Here is a 7,418-nt window from a genome sequence, read left to right on the forward strand (position 1 = left end):
TAGATCCAAGACATTTTAGAAATACTTCCCTCTGGCTCCTCCATTGTCTTCTTCCTTCCCCATCACTCACAGAACTAAAGTTCTCAGGGTGCTTTAGAATTGGGAACTATATTGATTCAAGAAATGACAATGACAAGACAACGGTGGTACCTGGGTAGTGCCCACTGAGTAAAAAGCACAGGAATCTCAGGGAGTGGCAAGATAGGGAATTACTGTACTCCCAATTCCCCACAGAGTCGTTAAAACAATGGAATTGGTTTACTCTTTTGATATCCAGGCAGTGTAACCTTGTGGCATCGGCATGGGGCTAAAGCCAGATGAAAGAGAGATGAACTCCAGCTTCTCCTCTTACTGGGTTGTTTGGGGCAAGGAATCTCATCTATAAATTCACAACCCTGGGCAAGAGCTGGTACCAGAGGTTGCTGGGAGACAGTGCTGGGCAATTGTGAATTATACCAGTTCTGGTTTTAGAACATGGGGATTGAGTCTTGGCTCTGTCACCTACCTCTCTAAATCTCACTTCTGCTTTGGAGGTTGACTCCATACCTACTCTACTTTGCATTTTTTACTAGTAAGTGTTAGGCTAGGTATCAGCCACACAAAAAACTATTCTGAAGCTGCTAAAAAATTTTAAATAAAAGACCTCTAAGGCTTATTGGGCAGGAAAATATATATATACTAAAAATGTATAATATATATTTTGTATAAATAAAAAAGGGATGTGTACAGACACGTGTATGTATCTGCTTACATAAGTATAATTCATATTTTCTGGAAGGTATGTGTTAATGAGAAGAGAGCCTTAGATTTTCCTTTTATATCTTTCTATACTGTTGGACTTTTCTATCCACATGCCAATATATCTTTTACCTTAAAAATGTCAATAGCAGCCCGGCCAGTTTGGCTCAGTGGTTAGAGTGTAGGACAGAGGATAGAAGGGTCTCAGGTTCCATTCCTAGCCCCAGTCTGAGTACCTGCAGGAGGCAACCAATAGATGTATCTCTCTTACATCAATGTTTCTCTCCTCCCCTTCCCTCTCTTCTACTCTCTCTAAAAATCAATGGAAAAAATATCCTCGAGTGAGAATCAACAACAAAAAGTCAATAGCTGTTACCTAGGAATTGAGTTTGTGTACCATTTTTGGTGGTTTTTTTTCATTTTTCTTTATCAAATGAATCTAAGAAATGTTATTTTCAATTTGATAAAGCAAAAGAAACATTATGCACACAGGAGATTCTCAAGAGACACTTGTTAATTAACATTTCTAAACACGGAAAAAAGCCCAAGACTAGGGGGACAGAAATCCAAGGCTCAGGTTCTAGCTCCTCCACTTACTGGCCATGTTGCTTATCTGAGGCATGTCTGTGATGAGCTCTATTACATCAGTGGTTCTCAACCAGGGGCAAATTTGCCCTAAGGGGACATCTAGCAATGGCTGGAGACATTTTTGGTTATCTCACCTAGGGGAGCTGCTACTAGCATCTAGTGGTTATAGACTAGGGATGCTGCTAAGGATCCTATAATGCACAGGACAATCCCCCACAAAAAACTATCTGACCCCAAAGTGCCAAGGTTGAAAAAAATCTGTGCTAGGTTCACTCAATTCAGGAAACCTCAGCTTTCTTGCCATAAAACCCCTTTAGTTGCACGCAAAATTTGAGATCATTGAAACAGCTAAGAAACTGGTGCAGGCAAGGAGATTAACACCAGAAGTTCCTGATCCCTGCAGACCAAAGGAGATACCTTCACAATGTTTTGAACAAACTGAAGTATTAGAGATACTAGGACCCTATGAGCATTACTAACTCTTTATCCAAGTTAAATTTACTCCTAGAATTAAGACTAGAAAACCTTAACCTAGTTAGTAAGAGGCAGAGTTCACTTGTCTTTATGTTCACCATATTTTATATTTGTATTCTAGCATCTACAACGGTCCCAAAGGCACAATAAGTACTAAACACTGGCAGCATGGAGCTAATCACCCCTAACTCAAAAGATTAGTTGTGAATCGGCACCAAGTTTGTTACAAGAGCAGATCTATAAAGCCAAGAGCCAGGCCACAGAAGCAGAAAGGCTCCTCAGACTGAGTCATGCTGGGGAAGCAGCTGCTGTTTACTGTCACCACCACAGCTACCGCTCTGTCTCAGCTGTCAACCAAAGTACAGGTCTCTATACACAGAAAGCCAGAACGACCTGTTTCAGGAAGACCAGAACTGAACTGTGAGATGGCTTTAGAGTGAGTTCTGTAGGAAGACTAGCTGTAGAACAAAGGTAATGGAAATGGAGAAAGAGCAAATCACACAGTTCTGCCTAAGAGTTACTTACCTCTTATGACCCTATTCTGTCCAATTTAAATTCTGACTTTGAAAACAAAGGCCAGGCCTGTTCCTATTTCCCAGCTCAGCAAATGCTACAGTTATAGTTCTTATCTCTAGCTCTACTATTCCCGGTCATTGTCTTTCTCAAATGCTAACTACTAAAAGCTACACTGGTAAATTACCACAGAACATTTTTATTAAGAACCAAACTTTAATATTTCAAGGACATCCCAAATGAGTTACTGGTGGGGTTACAGAAGTTCCCACTCATGCCACAACAGCAAGCAAGAATTCTGCAAGTTGAAGCAACTACCTCTTTGGATACATAAAAATATATTAAAGGATGTCACAAAGTGCAAAAAGGGAGACATTCAGCAGAGCAAAAATAAACAGCAGGCTGATTGTCCTAACAAGAGGGCAGAGAAACTCCTTGTGGAGTTCACAGTCCCAGGAAAATAGAGCTGCCTCAGGCAAAAACAGGCCCAAACACGGGTTCTGATCAATTCTTATTACAACTAGTCAAAGGCAAACAAAGATAATCGAGGTTCAGATTTCCCATGGAACTTGCAACAAAGGAACCTGCAACAAAGAGAACCTTTAACTAAATGTCTCATGTAGGTTGAGCAAGAAATGAGCAGTGAGACTTAGCCAGTGAATCTGACCACGGACGGACATTTCTGCTCCTGAGCTCTGAGCATCTCATGCATGACGACCTGGAATTGCTCGTGCACCAGCATTTCTATCATCTGCTCCTTTGTGTGAATATCAGGTCTCAGCCACTGCCTAAGAAGCTCCAAAAGGTTCCTGAAGACATCCCTGGGCCCAGATGCATCCTTAAAGTGGAAATTTCTGAACATCTGCCTGCAGACTACAGGGTTGAGAGGATTCCTTCCTGGCCCAGTCTCAACATCTTCAAGGCTCTTCGGTGAATGCACAGAAGGCTCTTGTGGAACCTGGGCCTGGGGAACCACTATTAGGACGTTTGCTGGCTCCTTAGCCATCATCTCTTTTGGTGGTGACATTACTTGATCATTCTGGACTTCTCTATCTCTTTGTGTCTCTGGGTCTCCTTCAGTCTCCATTCTGGAACTATGGAAAAGGATTACTCAGGCTCCTAGACACAAAGAGAAAAGTTAGGATCAGTGAAAATAGACCACAAAGGCTATTAAAACTACCCTGATCTCCTGGATCTGGTTCAGACCCAGGTTCCATCAGCTTTCCAATCTTAACAGGTTTCCTTTTTTCTTTTCAGAAATGCATACAGATTTGTTTTTTAATTTTACTTTTCAATTACAGTTGACATTCAGTATTGTTTCCGGTGTACAGCATAGTGGTTAAGACAACTATATAATTTACAAAGTGATCCCCCCAATAATTCAAGTACCTACCTGGCACCATATATAGCTATTATAGTATTATTGACTATATTCCCCATGTTGCACTTTACATCCCCATAACTATTTCATAACTACCAATTTGTATTTCTTAATTCCTTCACCTTTTGCACCCATCCTTCTAACCCCCCTCCCCTCTAGTAACCATCAGTTTGTTCTCTGTATCTATGAGTCTGTTTCTGTTGTAATAGGTTTTCTTAATAAAGCTACTAGAAATTCTATTTTTATTCCCTCTTGCTGGATCAATTGACATAATTGAGGAAATGTGTCAATGGTTACCACAATGAAAAATGTAAATGCTCAAAGCAGAAAGAATGAAGAACACTGGCCTTGTTAGCTGGAGAACCTTTCATCCATTCCCCCTGCCCTCCGCCCATTTCACAGTACCTTACATTATGCTAAAACAAAAAAGTATATATGCACATGATTTGTAGGAGGGAAAAAATCTTTAAAACCATGGGTATTTGCTACTTCCAAGCATTTTTACATAGCATCTGTGATGTCCAAAAGCAAACTGCGAAGCGGTGCTAAGATACAGAGAAAAAGATCAGTTTGTTTACATCTACTCCACTGTCTTTTCTACCTTCCCCCATCTATCTCATGAAATAATAGCAAGTGTTACTCTAAGAGCTAAGGTAGAGCCCCAGTGGGCGTGGCTCGGGCATGGCTCAGCGGTTGAGCGTTGACCTAGGATCCAGGAGATCGAGGTTCAATTCCTGGTCAGGGCACATGCCCGGGTTGAGGGCTCGATCTCCAATGACTCTCTCATCATTGGTGTTTCTCTCTCCCTCTCCTTTCTTCTCTCTGAAATGAATAAAGATTAAAAAAAAAAAAAGAGCTAAGGTAGAGCTAAGGCAAAGAAAAAAAAAGAATGAAGCTTGGCCCTAGCTGGGTAGAGTTCAGCTGGTTAGAGCATCATCATGATACACCATAGTTGTGGGTTCCACCTCCTGTCAGGGCACATAATGAATGTATAAGTTAGCAGAACAATACATTATGTCTTTCTCCCTTCCTCTCTAAAATCAATTTTAAAAAAAGAATGAAGTAGTCCTAAGGGTGCTGATATGTGAAGAATTCCATAAGTCATTACATCACCAAGGTGCAGTTCAATTCCCACAGTATAATCCCATCTGAGGAAACCTTCTCTTTCTGTATTGTTCTTTTTATTTCTTTAATCCTCACCCAAGGATACGCTTATTGATCTTAGAGAAGGGGGAGGAAGAAACACTGATGTGAGAGAGCACACTGGTTGCCTTCCCTCCATGCCCTGACTCCATATCAAACCCACAACCTTTCAGTTGGTACAGGACCATGATCCAACCAACTGAACACACTGGCTAGGGCTGTACTGTTTTCTTTTTAACCACAACTAGGTATCACTTTCACAACTCAAGGAGAAAACCTTTGAGTGAAAAATCCCTAACCCACTTAGGAAAACACCCTTTTAGTAATTCTAGTTTCTAGCACCACAGAATTTTACAACCCTGGCCTCTAGGAATAGTCTCATTTGTCAGTAGGTCAGTTCTCAAGGTTGGCTCTGAAAGATGGACCCCACTTGTAAATCCTATCAGTTTTATTTTTTCAATTTTTTTAAAAAATTGGAGAGAGCGGGAGCGACATGGACCGTTTCTCATCGCCTGCCCCTGCACGCCCCCTACTGGGGATCGGCTGCCTCCTGCACGCCCCCTACCGGAAATATCAGTGCAAGGGACACGCTCAACAGAGCCACATCGGCCAGGGCAAATCCTACCAGTTTTAATTTTTTTTTCTTGTTACTCCTCACCCAAGGACGTTTTTACTATTGATTTTTAGAGAGTGGAAAGGAGGGAGGGAGGGAAATAGGGGGAGAGAGAAAAAAAATGGATTGGCTGGCTCCCGCACGCTCCCAGGTCGAGCCAGCAACCCAGGTACAGCCGTTGACCGGAATCGAAAGGCGACCCTTCGGTGCGCGGGCCGACGCTCCAGGGCAAATCCTACCCGTTTTAGACGACCACCTGACAGTGCTTGCTCTCACCACTTACTACAGTTTACTCAACACTATTTCCTATCTGACACTGTGCTGAGCACTTTACATTATCTTCTACGTGCTTCCTCAGCCACTCAGGTTAAACACTTGATACGACTCTACCGCCCCGGTTGTTTCTATTAGCAGCAGCCACTATTTGTTGAATTTCACAAGCCAGACATTTCGCGGCAGCTTTCCTCCATCCAATCCTCCCGATGACCCAGTGGGACAGTTACTGTCATTTCCAGACACAGGTAAGCAAACAGGCTCGGGGAGAGAGGACGTGCGAAAGGTCACAAGGCTAGGACGTGATGAGACCACTCAGCCGAGGAAAAATCCCCGGCGCCTAGGCGGGGAGCTGAGCCCGACTCCTCCCACCAATACGGGCGCGGCTCACAGGTCCCAGGCGGGGCGGGAAAACGCGCCTCTGGGGATTTTCACCGGGACCTACTCCTCAGCTGAGGCGACGCCCGACGTCAGGCCGGGCGGAGCAGCCGGCTGACCCCCAAGAGCTGGGCCTCCAGACTCCTAAGGCCGGCTGACGCCCGGGTCCCCAGCTCCCAACAGACTGCGCGAGGGACGGACGCCGAGGGAAGCACGCGGAGGGAGCGTTCACCTGAGCATCCCCCACTTCACGAGTCGGACAAGGCAGCGGAGGCAGCTCTCGGGAAAGGGAGACCACCGCCCCGGCGCAAAGCTTTGTACCCCATTCCCGGAACCGGAAGTCGAGCCCTTCCGGAAATTGGAAGTGGAAAGGGGTCTAAGTTAGAGGGGCCGGGTTTCTCTAGGCCTTGGGGGTGCTACGCAACTTCATGGTTTTAACCCGTGATGGGCTTAGGTCATCCTCGGGCCTTAGTCCTCAGCTTGTCTACCGTGCGGAGCGCTGGGTACATCCTAGGCAGCTTTTCCGCTTCGGGGAAGTTCTTTGTCTTTCTGAGCCGCAGTTTGCCCAACTGCAGAATGCAAAAAGGATGAAGCGAGGGTTTGAGACACTCTAGGAGCCCTCCCGCAGCTGAGTCAGCGGTCCACCCAGAAGTTACATCCTTGGGTCTTTGCACCGCCCAGAGGGAAGAAACCGCAAGAGAAGGCTGGGTGGCTGCTGTTTGGAGACAGTGGACCTGTGTGGCGCCCCGTTGAATCACTTCACATGAGGAAGTGGGCACAGTCTATTAAGGGCCCCTGCCTCAGTCTACCCAGACAGAAGTGGGCATATGCCGTGCGTATTTAACAGGGTGCTCTTAGTCCTGTGTGTCTCTTCCCAAGACTTCCCAATTGCTGATGGTTAAGAACTGAAATTTTAAAGTCACACTGAGTTTGGGTTTGAGTCTGCACACACAGGTTAAATAATAGCACAGCCTTAGGAAGCAGTGCAGAGATGCTTAGCGAGGCAGCCCTGCCACCTGGCTCTTAACCCTGAAACAGAAGAGACTTGATTGTTAGGAAGAGGCACTCAGGTGGCTCATCCCACTCTCCTTTTACTGGACTCTCCAAATGGGACAGGCAAAGGAATTAAGAGGGTCACCTCAAAGCCCCCAAAAGCCAATGTCCCTGGGGAAGGGAAGATGTGCCTTTGGTCTAGACTGCCACTGCTGGTCAGTAAACTCCTAGATGGCCAGGTACTCCAGCTGGTAGTTGGCGAACTAGGGCTCCTTGCTGTGGTCCCACCCCTACCTCCCCTAGCACTGTGGGCCCTTTTCCCAC

The 7,418-nt window shown here is 45.2% G+C and overlaps 1 long non-coding RNA gene across 1 annotated transcript; it reads right to left on the bottom strand.

The window, feature by feature from the left end:
* Positions 1-2,492: 2,492 nt before the first annotated feature.
* On the bottom strand, positions 2,493-6,442 carry LOC107538355 (uncharacterized). Its single transcript, XR_001603310.2, has 2 exons — positions 6,334-6,442; positions 2,493-3,432 (listed from the first exon to the last, which is right to left on the bottom strand). It is a non-coding gene; the product is annotated as an uncharacterized LOC107538355 (long non-coding RNA).
* Positions 6,443-7,418: the final 976 nt, after the last annotated feature.

This window comes from Miniopterus natalensis, chromosome 9 (assembly GCF_054644295.1).
Source record: "Miniopterus natalensis isolate mMinNat1 chromosome 9, mMinNat1.hap1, whole genome shotgun sequence".
NCBI lineage: Eukaryota > Metazoa > Chordata > Mammalia > Chiroptera > Miniopteridae > Miniopterus > Miniopterus natalensis.